This window comes from Eleginops maclovinus, chromosome 18 (assembly GCF_036324505.1).
Source record: "Eleginops maclovinus isolate JMC-PN-2008 ecotype Puerto Natales chromosome 18, JC_Emac_rtc_rv5, whole genome shotgun sequence".
Taxonomy (NCBI): Eukaryota; Metazoa; Chordata; class Actinopteri; order Perciformes; family Eleginopidae; genus Eleginops; species Eleginops maclovinus.
Window position 1 is genome coordinate 1,302,308 of NC_086366.1, and position 16,741 is coordinate 1,319,048.

Below are 16,741 nucleotides of genomic sequence, written 5' to 3' on the forward strand. Positions count from 1 at the left end.
AGAGTCCTCTCCTGCTCTTTATGTTTCTCATACTGCCTGTGCTGCATCACCTGTTTTCACCCTCTGTCTGAAACCAGAGCCCAATCTGCTCTGATTGTTCAACTGTCTAGAGATGTAATGATAATAAATAGATTTGAGTAGTTTTGATACCAGGCTAACGTTCAGCACAACATATCATGTTCCTAAATCAATAAGTCATATTTAAATCAGTAAACAAATATTTTAAATATGAAGACATTTATTATTCGACAAATCAATGAGATGCATTTTAGATGAATAATATTTGAAATGAATAAAAAGCATTTTTGAATAAGACACATATTGTTTCCCCTGTAGTTTGTGATGTGATGCCATGTGCCGCCACAAGATGGCGATGATGCGCAGCTAATGATTCACATGTGATCAACTTCTCTCACTTCCTCTTCCCTCCTTCCGGATTCTCTTCCCTGTGACCCTGATGACTCACGTGGTCTCTTCCGGTGTCTGGAGTTACTTTCACTTTCTTTTACTTTTCACTGTTCCAGGTGAAGCAGAAGTGTTGCTCCCCGTTAAACTGTTGGTAAGTGACCGTTTCAGAGGGAAAGACTCTCAGCTGATCTCTGCTCTCAGACTCTCTCTCTGATGTGTTTATCGGTAACAGTTATATTAATATTGATAATAACAGCTGCTCTAACAGCATGCTAAACTGAAAATCTTCAGGATTGAGATGAGACAGACTGAAGGGTGTCTTTAGTGTGAGGACAAAACGTATTCTTCATAATTCAAACACAACTCCGTTTCATAAAGCAGTCTTCCCCTGCAGCCAGCGCCCTCATTTGCATATCAGCAGGATACATGGTCCCTGCTGTGGAACAATACAGGGTTCTGGTTCTGATCGGAGCTCACCTCAAAGTGAAAGGGGAATGGAAACACCTTAAAGATTCAGAGGCTGTGTAGTCAGAAAGGTGGTAGAAGTACTCAGGTCTTGTTCTTGAGTAAAGTAGAAGTACTCAGATCTTGTACTTGAGTAAAGTAGAAGTACTCAGATCTTGTACTTGAGTAAAAGTAGAAGTACTCAGGTCTTGTACTTGAGTAAAGTAGAAGTACTCAGATCTTGTACTTGAGTAAAGTAGAAGTACTCAGGTCTTGTACTTGAGTAAAGTAGAAGTACTCAGATCTTGTACTTGAGTAAAGTAGAAGTACTCAGATCTTGTACTTGAGTAAAGTAGAAGTACTCAGATCTTGTACTTGAGTAAAGTAGAAGTACTCAGATCTTGTACTTGAGTAAAGTAGAAGTACTCAGGTCTTGTACTTGAGTAAAGTAGAAGTACTCAGATATTGTACTTGAGTAAAGTAGAAGTACTCAGGTCTTGTACTTGAGTAAAGTAGAAGTACTCAGATCTTGTACTTGAGTAAAGTAGAAGTACTCAGGTCTTGTACTTGAGTAAAGTAGAAGTACTCAGATCTTGTACTTGAGTAAAGTAGAAGTACTCAGATCTTGTACTTGAGTAAAGTAGAAGTACTCAGGTGTTGTACTTGAGTAAAGTAGAAGTACTCAGGTGTTGTACTTGAGTAAAGTAGAAGTACTCAGATCTTGTACTTGAGTACAGTAGAAGTACTCAGATCTTGTACTTGAGTAAAGTAGAAGTACTCAGATCTTGTACTTGAGTAAAGTAGAAGTACTCAGGTCTTGTACTTGAGTAAAGTAGAAGTACTCAGATCTGGTACTTGAGTAAAGTAGAAGTACTCAGGTCTTGTTCTTGAGTAAAGTAGAAGTACTCAGGTCTTGTACTTGAGTACAGTAGAAGTACTCAGGTATTGTACTTGAGTAAAGTAGAAGTACTCAGATCTTGTACTTGAGTAAAGTAGAAGTACTCAGATCTTGTACTTGAGTAAAGTAGAAGTACTCAGGTCTTGTACTTGAGTAAAAGTAGAAGTACTCAGATCTTGTACTTGAGTAAAGTAGAAGTACTCAGGTCTTGTACTTGAGTAAAGTAGAAGTACTCAGATCTTGTTCTTGAGTAAAGTAGAAGTACTCAGGTCTTGTACTTGAGTAAAGTAGAAGTACTCAGGTCTTGTACTTGAGTAAAAGTAGAAGTACTCAGATCTTGTACTTGAGTAAAGTAGAAGTACTCAGATCTTGTACTTGAGTAAAGTAGAAGTACTCAGGTCTTGTACTTGAGTAAAGTAGAAGTACTCAGATCTTGTACTTGAGTAAAGTAGAAGTACTCAGATCTTGTACTTGAGTAAAGTAGAAGTACTCAGATCTTGTACTTGAGTAAAGTAGAAGTACTCAGATCTTGTTCTTGAGTAAAGTAGAAGTACTCAGATCTTGTACTTGAGTAAAGTAGAAGTACTCAGATCTTGTACTTGAGTAAAGTAGAAGTACTCAGATCTTGTACTTGAGTAAAGTAGAAGTACTCAGGTCTTGTTCTTGAGTAAAGTAGAAGTACCAGAGTGTAGGAATACTCTGTCACAGTGAAAGTATTCTAAATGTTCCTCCAGTGAAAGTAGAAAGTAGGTAGGAGTACCCATTAAGCCCATGCACCCTTTAAGCCCACTTTTAACTTTGATGTCAATTTACAAAAAAAGGAAAACATATATTTTGTCATCAATTATTTCATCCAATCAAATGGTTTGTTACTTCTATCACATTTTTTATTGCACACCAATCACATTTTCCATTGTTGAGTTAGCCCCGCCCAAAAGTATATAGGTTCGGGACCCCTGACAAGAAGACAGCCAAAAACTTTGGTGTTTTGGGACCTGTCAGAAATTATCAAATTTCATCAATTTTCAGCCACATCTTTGGTAAGTACATTAATATTATGTCAAATAAGAGGTAAATGTGCTAATTTTGATATACAGATATATAGTATTTTGCCGAATTATACCATTTCCCTTCAAATGGAAAGATGAGTTTTATGAGCTTGCAAACATAGCTAATCTCATGCTAATACCCCCTGCCATGTTAAAGCTACACTGCCACAAGAACTTAAGTTGTCAGCTACAAATATTAAGCGTTTTGTTATTCCTTTAACATTGATATTTAGATAAATACATCATAGATTGTTCTGTGGAGTTGATTAATTTCATAAATTAGCTTCTTTTACAGATGGGCTTAAATGGTACATCACATGAAAGTGCATGCAAACTACAGCGAGCACATGCTAATATTTAATGATAAAAACTTAATATTTCTGAATTTGTGCACAGCAGTAACTGCTGTAATGTTTGATTCAAACTATATTTAAGCTCCACGCATGTTTTTGTAAACATATCTTACATTTTGAAAAGAAAGCTTTGTCTTTTTTCAGCGCTCATCATGGCGGAACCATTTAAGCCCACCTCATGTATTTCAATAGAGAATTTCCTCTAGTACCAGTTAAATGCAGTTTTCTGTTCAAAATTGTTTAAAATAAACAGTGCAATGTGTGACTTTAAATTACTGATCTACTTTACTATATAGATACGCATAGATAGATAGATAGATGGAGATAGAGAGACAGACAGAGAGATATAGCCTATAGGTAGATAGATAGAATGTAAACTAACTTGGTGTGATTATGATTATAGATGTCTTTGTTTTCAGCAAGGAAATGTCAAAGAGAAAAAACTACAGCACATGTCCAAAGATGGTAGAGGCATGTCGCCTTTACCATGACGGAGCAATAAGGAATTTGTCTGTGCTTGCTAAACAATGTGGCGTGGACAGGAAATCTTTGAGGGAAAGAGTGACGGTCAAGGTCAGAGTTGAGGCTCATCAGGGACGGGAGACCTTCCTCAGTTCAGAAATAGAGAGGGACATTTCGGAGAGTCTTCAGGTAGGCTGTAAACATAGAACCTAGACTGTGAGGCTATAGTGCACAGAACAGGTTCAGTCCAACATGAAAGGACAACATTTACGTGATTTGATGTGATCTTAAAGTGTCTTACACTACTGTTTCTGTCCTGCAGGTCCTCTGTGACTGGGGTTGGGGCCTTACCCGTGCTGATCTTCTAGATCTTGTTGAGGAATACATTCTACATAATAATCTACAGAGTCCATTCACTAATGGAAGGCCAGGACGCAAATGGTTTAAACGTTTCATGCGAGATCATCCTGAGCTCACCATTCGCAAATCCGAACAGTTTGCTGTGGCTAGATGGGAGGCCTCAGCTAATGCTGATGTATTGAACCACTGGTACGAGCTTCTCAAAAGGGAAATGGATCTGGCTGGTGTCACATCAAAGCCTCAAAACATTTATAATGTCGACGAGACAGGGTTTGTGACCGATGCATCGCCAGGATACGTCTTGGCTCGAAGAGGTTCACAGAATGTGTACCAGAGTACAGGAGGAAGTGGTAGGGAGCAGGTAACCGTCTGTATCACTGGGAATGCTGCTGGCCTCATCCTGCCACCAATGATTGTGTACAAAGGTAAACATCTGTACAGCTCTTGGTGTGAAGGTGGACCTGACCGTGCACGCTTCGCAGTTACCGACCATGGCTGGATGGAAAAGGTTGTCTTTTTAGATTACTTCACAAATCTTTTCTTACCGGAATCTGCTCGGCTCTCAGATCCGACCTCACCTCGTCTCTTAATATTTGATGGCCATACCTCACATGTGTCCCTGAGTCTTGCAGTGAGGGCAAAAGAAAATAATGTAGTGCTACTTCGTCTCCCTTCTCACCTGACACACGATCTGCAGCCTTTGGACAAAGCTGTATTTGGAGAAGTGAAGAAGCAATGGAGAACAAAACTTCGTTGCCATGCAAGGGTCAGCAGGGACAAAATTAAGAAGGAGGACTTTCCTCAAAAACTGAAAGATGCGCTGGATGCTGGTTTAAAGTCAAAAAACATCATCAGTGGGTTCAAAAGTACAGGGATTTACCCATTAAACCCAAGGCGCGTACGCGAGGGGTTGAAGCCCAACACACCCTTCGCTGCAGAACATACTTCAAACCCGACTGAAGAACCTCCAACCATCCCACTGACCACAGCTGCAGATGTGCCTCCAGCTATGCCAGTACCTGTGCTTGCAGCATCTGTGAATGAAGTGACAACAATCAATCCTCCACGTTTAACAGTGGGTGATGAGACCGCTTCTCAGATCATCCTAAATGTTGAAATGTTGCCGGGCTCCAACATATTGAACATCACAAACATCGAAGTGTCTAGACACCAGACTCCATCCTCTAATCCCACCTCAATCACTGAAATAAAGGACTATTTCCTGAAACGCATCATGCCAAAAGAAAAAACTCCTGCCAACAAAAAAAAGAGAATCTCAAACATGAAATATGGAGAGTCTCTTACCTCAGAGCAGGCTTTAAACAGATTAAATGAAGCTGAAATAAAGAAACAGAACAAACAAAAACCAGAAAAGAAGAAAACAAAAGCAGCCAACCACAACAAGGAAGACGGTAAGACTAACGAGAACACTGACATCCATGATGTAGGCTTGGAAGTAGCCACTACAAGTGATGCAAACTTTGCAGTAAAGAGCGACATGTACTACGCCGTGATGTTTACTAAGCCTGCGGCATACTATATAGCACGCGTCCTGAACGAGTCTACCCCACCAGAAGGCGAGACTTCATACGTTATGAAGTTTCTTGACCGTGGCCCAAATAACACCTACCATCTCCCATCAAGGGATAAGGTTGAGGATGTTGAACAGAAGGCCATTCTTTGCAGAGCAAACCTGGAGGGAGCCGGCCCATTCTACCTGAGCAACCACATTGAGGTGGAGACTGCATACAAACAAAAAATTAAAATGATGAAATCTGCTCATTAAATTGCCTGAAACAAAAGAAAATTAAATGAAATGATTCATGTTCTGTGTTGATGTATACTGCACTGTTTGTCATGTTGAATGTCAGTTCAGATTATCTTTTACAACAAAGGATTTAAAAGGAAATTAAACTAAATTAACGGATTCATTGTTCTGTGTTGTGTACTGCACTGTTTGTCATCTAGGCCTACATCGTTTGTTCAGATCTTTTTCAAAAGAGATTTTAAAAACATTTCCACTGTCATTTATTAAATAAAAAGCTTTTCACTTTAAAAAAAAGCATTAAACAAGTTTATTTTATCAATAAATGATGTTGTGGGCTTATTTGGAACACACATGGGCTTAAATGGTACCACGGTACCAATTAAGCCCATGCCAGACTTTTGACTTTTTCCTTAACATTTGTTAATTATGTATTTTGAAATGTACATAAACTAAATAGTAAATCTTCAAATGAGAGGTAAATCTTGCCATATAACAAATTGTTTCAATTACAAATTATGTCTATATCTAGGAAAAATAGCTAAACTTAGATTTTGGTGGGCTTAATGGGTACTCTTACCCTACTCTCCTCTAAATGTACTTAAAGTAGAGACAGTAAAAGTAGTCATTGTCTGATTGGTCCATTTCAGAATAATATCTCTGATATGTTTTATAATGATTGATCATTAAAGTGTTCTCAGAGCTGGTAAAGGTGCAGCTAGTTTGAATGCTTTGTATACTGCAGGGTAGCTGCTGGATTTACTGCAGGTGAACTACAGTCTGATTTAAGGGATTATATTTACCATCAGTAATCCAGATCTGTGAAGTCACTAACGGTAAAGTAAAGTACAAGAACCTCTGAACTGTAGGACCTCTGGTCACAGCAGCTATAGTGTAGATCTGGCACAGCTGGCGTCCCAGGCTCCTCCAACAACGCAACATAATAATGATATGCAGTAAAAGACAGACATAAAATAAAATAGGGCTCATTATGTTTATATTATGTTGCGAGACCGATGTGGAAGTAATGCAGATGAAGAAAACTATTCATCAGAACACATTTCATTCAAAGTTGCAGAGGAATCCATATTTGAGAAATGAGATGAGACAGACTGTCAGTGTGAGGACAGTAAATCAACATGAAATCAAATAAGAATTTAAACGTTATAAAAGAATGTTTTTTGTAGTATTCTGTTATTGGAAATAAATATTGCCTAATGTTAATATTAAATGATTTGAATCACAATAAAATAGTATAATAAATACTAAGTTTTAAATGAAGACAATATTCTTCTAATAAAGCGTTCTGAAATCAACAGATGGTTTATTTATAGCTGTTCATCATTAAAATGACTTTGAGAATAATATACTTTTTAGGAGTCTTTATGCTGACTCGTGTTAACTGAGAGGAGACGCCATCTTTATCTGTGTCTGATATTAGAATCAGGATGCAGCACCAGATTCCTGGATCTGGACCTGAAGATGGTCCTAGACCTGAACCTGGACCTGGATCCAGCTGTGTGTCTATGAAGAGTGACAGGTCTATGGGGCAGCCTTTTAACTTTAAATGTAATAACATCAAATCAACACGACTGCAGCAACTAACCAAGAGGAATAAACCCATAAAAGATGAACACGAGAAGCATAGATATTATCCAAGAACCAAAGTCCAAGCTCAATTCTATAGTCATTTGTAATAAAGAGTTGTCTCAGTGGCGCCCTCGAACACACACCCCGACAATAAACAGGACAAACAATATACAACATTCAGGTTTGTTAGCTTTGGAGATCATTGTTGTGGTTCAAGTCTACACCTGCACTTAGGGAACGAACCGATCATTATGAAGGAGTGTTGTTGTGATGTTACTGAGAGGGCAGTTTGTTGGTACGGGAGCATCATTCTGTGGGAGGCAGGGTGTGATATGCTGTGGGGATCAACACATTACAGTTACTCTCTGGGTGTGCTTTAATAAGTTGTGACTCTAACAAATATATTTAGGGGTCAGCACACTGAGTCTCTGTGTGGGCCTGGGGCTGTGGGACTCATGTTGTGGGGGTCAGATCCTGTTGAGGCTCCAACAAGGTTCCTGTCAGCCTGAATATCTGAGAGGAGCAGCACTGAGGTGTCCTGTGGTGTAAAGCTGGTTGTAATGAATGAGCATGTTGTTGTGTTTGTGTGAAGGTGGGGGCTTTGCTATGGATCAGTGTGAGGGCCGAGAGGAGGGAGCCCCCCCCTCTGAAAGCTCTCTGTGTGGGGAACATGACAGCCAGACCAAAGCTCAGAGGTGAGATCTCCACCGGCCCATGACTCTTCTCCATGTCACAGCTCAGCACTCATTATTCACTCAAAGCTCTGTGTTGTGTTCCAGCCCAGAGCAGAGACCACGCTCTGCTGGACCTGGACCTGGACCTGGACCTGGACCTGGACCTGGACCTGGACCTGGACCTGGACCTGGACCTGGATCCAGTTGTGTCTCCATGAAGAGTGACAGGTCCATGGATCACCCTTATGACTTTAAATCTGGACCTCCTGCAGGTGGAAGGTGAGAATGTGAAAGTGTGTAACGTGATCAGCTTCTTTCTGAGGAGTTCAGAGGTTCTTCTCCCGGACGCTGGGACTTTGTTCTGTCCGCTCTTTGGTTCTTCTAACTCTAAATGTGTTTCCTGAGAAGGCTTACTGTCTCTGATGGTGTAGATTAATGCTGCTGTTTTATTCTTTTCTTATTGAGTCACTTTGAACCTTTTCACTTGGATTCTGGTACGGCAGCCTGGAGGTCCAAAACAGAAAAGGACTTGGTAACATTTTTAGGGCGGACATGTTTTCTGGTCCAGTCCAAAGGAAGGCAGGCTGGATCTTAGGGAGCTCAGACCCTCCTCTCTGTGAGGTCAGAGGGCAAAGCGTAACACATTTACATGAACATTACTCCTAGTGTAATAAACATGCTTAGTCTGCACAAAAGCTCACTGTTACCTGATACCTCCGGGATCTGGACCTGGATCTGGATCGGATCTAGATCTGGATCTGGACCCAGCCAAAAAAGGAGAAGGTGGAAGATGTTTCTTATTTACAGCTAAACAGTGAAAAGGGTCCAACATTTGAGGCAGAAAAAGAAATGCAGACGTTTTAAATAATTATTTGAAATTGAATGAAATCATTCATCATCTCTGGGAGGATATCAAGTGCTTCCTGATGAAAGGGTCCAAGTGAAGTCACAAGTCATTGTTAAAGTAAAGTTAAGTTACCAGCTGAAGTCGTGTGATGAGAGCTCAGAGCTCTGATTAGTATTCGTGTGTTCATATAATTAAGGACAGAGCAAACTGAGACATTTCTGTTGAGGATCAAGAACCCAGAGCCAGAAACCACCAGGAACCAGGGCTGCAGTCCACTGCTCCTTTATCTGTCCGGCTGGTGTTCAGTTATTCTTAAAGATCATTTCTGTGATATTGAGGGAAATCAACACCTGAAAAAGTGCTTCTGAACACTCAATCCTGGTGGGGCTGTTTGGAGACAGAGGTCCTCTTTTTATAGCCTGAGAGGAACTTCACCAAGCAGACTCCCTCTCTGCTCAGGAGGCTCAGACACTAACCGTTTCAGCTCGTGAGAATCTGTCCAGATCTGTTCTTCTCATTCTTTAAGCTGCTGTTTATTAATCTGTGTTTATTAGTACCAGGATCCAGCAGCAGAGACCAGGACCCAGCTGTGTGTCCATGAAGAGTAACTGTTCTATGCAGTCTCCTATGAACTTTAAAGCTGGACAAAGTGCTGAACAAAGGTAAGAATTTCAAACTGGACTCTGTTATTATCTGATGCTCTTTGAGAAGGCACCACAGATTGGTTCAAATCAGGCTCCAGATAATAATGTGTCTTTCTGTTCCTTTAAGATGCTCCACATTTCAATACAGGCCCACAACACAACATCCTGGTTCTCTGTGTTCCGATCTTCTTTCAAATGTTCTGATATTCCTTTCATTTTTCTTAAGTCTAAGTGTCTAATGATATCAAGGTGACCGTGATATTTTCCTGTTACAGTCATACAGATTATTTTTGATTCAACAGATCAATAACTGGGCGATGTGGGACGTCGCCTTTCACAGTACATGAAATGAATTTACTCTTCTTCAGACGAAGTCTTGTTGGCACATTCAGGTTTTACACTCGTGAACTGGGGCTGTAGCTCCTTCATGATAGACTGGACTTCAGGGGAATCTGGAAGACTTCAGACAAAGATCTTCTCAATGCTCCGGACTGGTTTCTAAGAGATAGATGGATGCCAGTTTGTGAGGTATGGACCCCCCACTCTACTCCAGAACCACAGCTGCAGGCCGGACAGTCATCAATTAATGTCTCAAGATCATTGTCCTTTACTTCAACTTACTGAGGAGCCCCCCTCTCAGAATCTTCTGGAAGGTCTGCAGTTAGCTTGAGTTCTTCCTCACTGAATATGCAGGTTGAGCTGTAGACCCTTCCTGCCCCTGGTGGCGTCTCCCTGAGCTGCCAGCTGTGTCTCCAGTCTACATCAATGTCTTCATGGTGGTCTCCAAGTCTGTCCCTCAGCGTCTCTGAACCAGACTTGTTGGTTTTGAGGAAGACCCTCCTTGACCCTCATCTGTGATGTGATCTTGTCTTTCAACATGGGACCCCCTCTCCCAGGTGAACCGGCCCATCTTGATCCGACCCATAGATTCCTCATTCGGATCCATCACCATCTGGATCTTTCAGCAGCTTCTGATGTGATGCTGAAGTCTCTGTGATGCCCAGCAATGTCTCTACTTCCAACATCCACAGTTACTCAGCCAGCTCTCCATCCCTGCCTCTGACAGAGCCCTAACGTCTCCGGACATCAGGTCCTCTTTCTCTTGTGGGACTCCTCAACCTGTTCCTCCCATTCAGCTCAAACACCATCAGCTGCTGGGAGGCTTCTGACAGTCGATGCTTTCAGGCCTTAGCAATGTGGCTGCTTTTATACCCCCCCCCCTCCAGCTGCTGAGCCACAGTGACCCTGTTATTCTGTCTTCATCTCAGGACTCCTTCAGTCAGCTGTGTGCAGATTAGAGTCTTCAGATGTTCTTAAACTTGATGTTTTCTCCACAGAGTTCTGCAGGAGTTCTCAGAGGTTCCCAGTGGTCAGTCTGCCCCGCAGCATCACACAGACCTGGACTCCATATTTATGGTGTGTACAAATATACATTTACTCTGAACTACAGATGAACTACCACTCAGGTCCTGACAGTGTCCATGCTGCTCTGTTTAGACCAGCAGGCCTTCAGACGGACACATGAACCACAGGTTGTCTTCTCTACATTAACTGTTCATCTCTCTGTTCCAGCTGCTGGAGGAGAACATCGCCACCTTTGTGAAGAACGAGCTGAAGAAGATCCAGAAGGCTCTGAGTTCAGATTACCCAGAAAGCTTAGAGAGTCAGAGGGAGGATGAGGAGGTGTTGGACGGTGAGGATGAAGAGCAGAGGAGGAGCAGCAGAGAGGCATTTCTGAACATCACACTGCACTTCCTGAGGAGCATGAAGCAGGAGGAGCTGGCTGAGCGTCTGCAGAGCAGTAAGAGCATCTAACACATTTACCATGATGGAGAGGAGACGGAGGAACATGGAGAAGTTTACATTTACACACTCTGCTGTTAGTATGCTGCACACATCTGCATCAGGGTGTCCTCTGAGGAGCTGATTCAAACTATACAGACACACTCACATGTTCAGATCCTCAGTTTCCTGCAGGATCCACTCACTGATCTCACTTGTTGTTTGTTCATTCAGGAACTCCTGATGCAGTGTGTCATAAACTCAAATCCAACCTGAAGGAGAAGTTCCAGTGTGTGTTTGAGGGCATTGCTAAAGCAGGAAACCCAACCCTTCTGAACCAGATCTACACAGAGCTCTACATCACAGAGGGGGGGGCTGCAGAGGTCAATGAGGAACATGAGGTCAGACTTATTGAAACAGCATCCAGGAAACCAGTCAGACCAGAAACCACCATCAGACAAGAAGAGCTCTTTAAAGCCTCACCTGGAAGAGATGCACCAATCAGAGCAGTGCTGACAAAGGGAGTGGCTGGCATTGGGAAAACAGTCCTAACTCAGAAGTTCACTCTGGACTGGGCTGAAGGCAAAGCCCACCAGGACATCCAGTTCACATTCCCATTCACCTTCAGAGAGCTGAATGTGCTGGGAGAGAACCAGTACAGCTTGGTGGGACTTGTTCATCACTTCTTCCCTGAAACCAGAGACGCAGGAATCTGCAGCTTTGATCAGTTCCCGGTTGTGTTCATCTTTGACGGTCTGGATGAGTGTCGACTTCCTCTGGACTTCCACAACACTGAGGTCCTGACTGATGTCACAGAGTCCACCTCAGTGGATGTGCTGCTGACAAACCTCATCAGGGGGACGCTGCTTCCCTCTGCTCGCCTCTGGATAACCACACGACCTGCAGCAGCCAATCAGATCCCTCCTCACTGTGTGGACATGGTGACAGAGGTCCGAGGGTTCACTGACCCCCAGAAGGAGGAGTACTTCAGGAAGAGGTTCAGAGATCAGGAGCAGGCCGGCACCATCATCTCCCACATCAAGACCTCACGAAGCCTCCACATCATGTGCCACATCCCAGTCTTCTGCTGGATCTCTGCTACAGTTCTGGAGGAGCTGCTGAAGACCAGAGAGGGAGGAGAGCTGCCCAAGACCCTGACTGAGATGTACATCCACTTCCTGGTGGTTCAGTCCAAAGTGAAGAACATCAAGTATGATGGAGGAGCTGAGACAGATCCACACTGGAGTCCAGAGAGCAGGGAGATGATGGAGTCTCTGGGAAAACTGGCTTTTGAGCAGCTGCAGAAAGGCCACCTGATCTTCTATGAGTCCGACCTGACAGAGTGTGGCATCGTATCAGAGCAGCCTCAGTGTACTCAGGAGTGTTCACACAGGTCTTTAGAGAGGAGAGAGGACTGTACCAGGACCAGGTGTTCTGCTTCGTCCATCTGAGCGTTCAGGAGTTTCTGGCTGCTCTTCATGTCCATCTGACCTTCATCACCTCTGGAGTCAACCTGCTGTCAGAAGAACCAACAACTTCCCAGAGGTCTGAAGTTAACCCTGAACTAACACATCTCTACCAGAGTGCTGTGGACCAGGCCTTACAGAGTCCAAACGGACACCTGGACTTGTTCCTCCGCTTCCTCCTGGGTCTTTCACTGCAGACCAATCAGAAACTCCTACGAGGCCTGCTGACACAGACAGGAAGTAGCTCAGAGACCAACCAGAAAACAGTCCAGTACATCAAGAAGAAGATTGAAGAGAGTCCCTCTGCAGAGAGGAGCATCAACCTGTTCCACTGTCTGAATGAACTGAATGATCGTTCTCTAGAGGAGCAGATCCAACAGTCCCTGAGATCAGGAAGTCTCTCCACAGATGATCTGTCTCCTGCTCAGTGGTCCGCTCTGGTCTTCATCTTACTGTCATCAGGAGAAGATCTGGACGTGTTTGACCTGAAGAAATACTCTGCTTCAGAGGAGGCTCTCCTGAGGCTGCTGCCAGTGGTCAAAGCCTCCAACAAAGCTCTGTACGTGAACACATAACTATCCAGGTTAAATGCAGCGTTATTCATTCAGTCTGTAAATGTTGCCTTCTGTATTTCTGATTCCTCTTCAGACTGAGTGACTGTAACCTGTCAAAGAGACGCTGTGCAGCTCTGTCCTCAGTCCTCAGCTCCCAGTCCTGTAGTCTGAGAGAGCTGGACCTGAGTCACAACGACCTGCAGGATTCAGAGTGGAGCTGCTGTCTGCTGGACTGGAGAGTCCTCACTGTGAACTGGAAACTCTCAGGTTGGTAAAAAGCTGTTTCAAAGTCATACACCTCTGAACTCTTACTTACATCAGATATGAATTAGTGAGAGGACATTTTGTGCAGTTGTTTTGAGGTTGAGTGGCTTTACAGAGAGAAGCTTTGAACCTCTGTCCCTGTAGCCTGAGAGATCTGGACGTGAGAATCAACGGCAGTTAAATACGAGTACTTAGGTCGCATTCACACCTAATAGTCCTCTTCTTTGGTGCACACCAGACAGGATTTATTACAGTTTCATTTTTCAGAAGGTTCAGTTTGGGTTCACACAGGCAAACCTAAAAGGGACTTTAAAGTGTAGACAAAAGTCATGTGCACAGAAATGCTGTTCAACAATTGGTCCGCCATTAAGCGTAAAAACGCAAATCCCTGCAATTTCTACCGTAGCTCCACCATGGAGCATCTGCAGGTTACTCATGCTGCTGTTAATCTGGAGAGCAGACCAACAGACTCCAGCGGACGGAGCATATGATCAGACAAAGTGCGTTATAACAAATAATGAGAACCGTGCCTGCAGTAAGGAGGATGTTCCCCGACGACAGGGGGCTCTGATCAGATGTACCACAGCCTTTTGCTGTACACAGGGGACCAGTGAGGTGAGCCGTCACAACAGCAAATATAGCCTAGCTGATGTTGAGTTGTTTGTATTCCCTGAATTAATGAATGAAAGCATGACCCTATGTGGACTCCACCAGATCTACGGGCTCACCATCGTGTTCAGGATATTGTGGAGGTCGTCGTACCAAATAAACCTGCCTGTAATATCGGGGGAGCTGCCACTGTTCTGCAGCGCGTCGCGCACTGCTGTGTGTTGTTGTGTGTTGTTGCGTGTTGTTGTGTGTTGTTGTTTGTTGTTGACAGAGCTTTTTACTTCAACATGACACTGTTCAACACTCCGGTTAAATCCATTCTGCTTCTTTCTTCCGCTAAAGATTTTGAAGACCTCCACGTTGTTGTGAGGCGTAAATGCTACGCTTCCTATGTTTCTGTGCGGACTGCGTTCACAGCAGCGATGAGACCCTGCAGAGTTCACTAGCAAGCGGTCCGACACCACCTCTTTCAGGCGGACCAGAGTCCGGTTGTTCAGTTCACATCAGAGGTCTCGGACTGCGTTCAGGGTTCCATTCAACCGCACTAAACCAGGCTGGTGTGAACGCGACCTTGGTCCCTCTCACGATCCTTTATAATAATATTTAATAATAATGTGTGTGTGTGTGTGTGTGTGTGTGTGTGTGTGTGTGTGTGTGTGTGTGTGTGTGTGTGTGTGTGTGTGTGTGTGTGTGTGTGTGTGTGTGTGTGTGTGTGTGTTCAGTCTCTCAGGCTGTCTGGTCTCAGAGGAAGGCTGTGCTTCTCTGGCTTCAGCTCTGAGCTCCAACCCCTCCCATCTGAGAGAGCTGGACCTGAGCTACAATCATCCAGGAGACTCAGGAGAGAAGCTGCTGTCTGCTGGACTGGAGGATCCACTCTGGAGACTGGAGACCCTCAGGTATGGACAGTGATGACAGTCATGGTGGATCTGAGTGAAGGTGTATGGAGTTGATCCTGACTGTGTCTCTTCCTGCAGGATGGACCATGGTGGACTGCAGAGGTTGAGACCTGGTCTGAGGAAGTGTGAGTGTGTTTTCAGTTTGCTTCATCTCATCTTGTTCAATCCTTCCTGTGAAGACCCTCACAGTGAACTTCTACTATGTAGTTTCTTATTCTACAATAAGAAGTATTAGGTCTGAGATCATTGATGGATCCACTACTGATGAAGTTCAGGTTGTTGGATATGAGACGTCAGTCTGACTTCCTGTCAGTGATTGTCAGTACAGAGGTTAATACCTGAACAGGTGATAACCTGCAGCTGTGTTCTCTCATCAGATGCCTGTGAGCTGGAGCTGGACCCAAACACAGCACACAGGAACCTCAGACTGTCTGACAACAACAGGAAGGTGACACGTGTGGAGGAGGAGCAGCCCTATCCTGATCATCCAGAGAGGTTTGACTGGTGGTCTCAGCTGATGTGTGGAGAAGCTCTGACTGGTCGCTGTTACTGGGAGGTCGAGTGGAGAGGAGAGGTTTCTCTATCAGTGACTTACAGAGGAATCAGGAGGAGGGAGACAGTGATGACTGTTTGTTTGGATGGAATGATCAGTCCTGGAGTCTGAGCTGCTCTGATGAGGGTTACTCTGTCAGGCACAAAAAGAGAAGAACACTCATATCCTCCTCCTCCTCCTCCTCCTCCTCCTCCTTCTCCTCCTCCTCCTCCTCTGGTAGAGTAGCAGTGTATGTGGATCATCCTGCTGGCTCTCTCTCCTTCTACAGAGTCTCCTCTGACTCACTGATCCACCTCCACACCTTCAGAACCACATTCACTGAACCTCTCTATGCTGGGTTTGGGTTCTGGTCTGGTTCTCTCAGTGTCTCTGGTTCCTCTGCAGGTCTGAGGGTCTCTCCTGTGGACAGAAACTGACTGCAGATCAGCTGCTGATTGTTTGGATTTGGTTTAACATTTTGAATAAAACTGTACTGTAATAAATGTAAAACTGTGATCTTTTTTCTGAGGCTGAGCGTGTCTTCATTGGTCTCTTTAATCTCTAATGGGTTGTTCACTGTGGAAACACCATGAGCCACGTCCCGTCAAGTCTGCTGGTTTATTCATGTCATGTTAGAACATCAGGTTCATTTTATGTGCTTCATGTTTAGTTCATCGTCTGTTAGATTTATGTTTAGTCAAGTTTTGTCCTGTCATTGCACTTCCTGTTTTATTTTGGTTCTTACCTCTCCCTGTCGTTTCAGATCCTTCCTGCCCTTGTGTGTCTTCCTGCCAGTGTGATTGTCCGCCCCTCCCTTGATTGTTGCCGCTTGTTTCCCATTACCTCTTGTATGTATAGTCCTCGTCTCCCTTTGTCTTGTGCCAGTTCGTCTTGTGTTGTCCAGAGAGCCTGTCATTCATGCCAAGATATCTCGTAGTTTGTGTCGTTAGTCGAGTTTATTTAGTTTACTGTTTGCTTTCCTGTGTTTTTCCCCTTAAGAGTGATCTTTGTTATACCCTGCCTTTTTTTTTTTTACTTTGAAGCTTCCTTGAGTCGTGCATTTGAGTCTAAGCGTCTAGGTCCCGTTCATAACACCATGAGTGAGGCCGTGTCAGAACTGAGTAAACGTATTTACTCATCCTCA

At 43.7% G+C, this 16,741-nt stretch overlaps 1 pseudogene; it reads left to right on the forward strand.

Moving 5' to 3' along the window:
- The first annotated feature begins 483 nt into the window (after nt 1–483).
- On the forward strand, nt 484–16,120 carry LOC134879905 (NLR family CARD domain-containing protein 3-like; annotated as a pseudogene).
- The last annotated feature ends 621 nt before the right edge of the window (nt 16,121–16,741 follow it).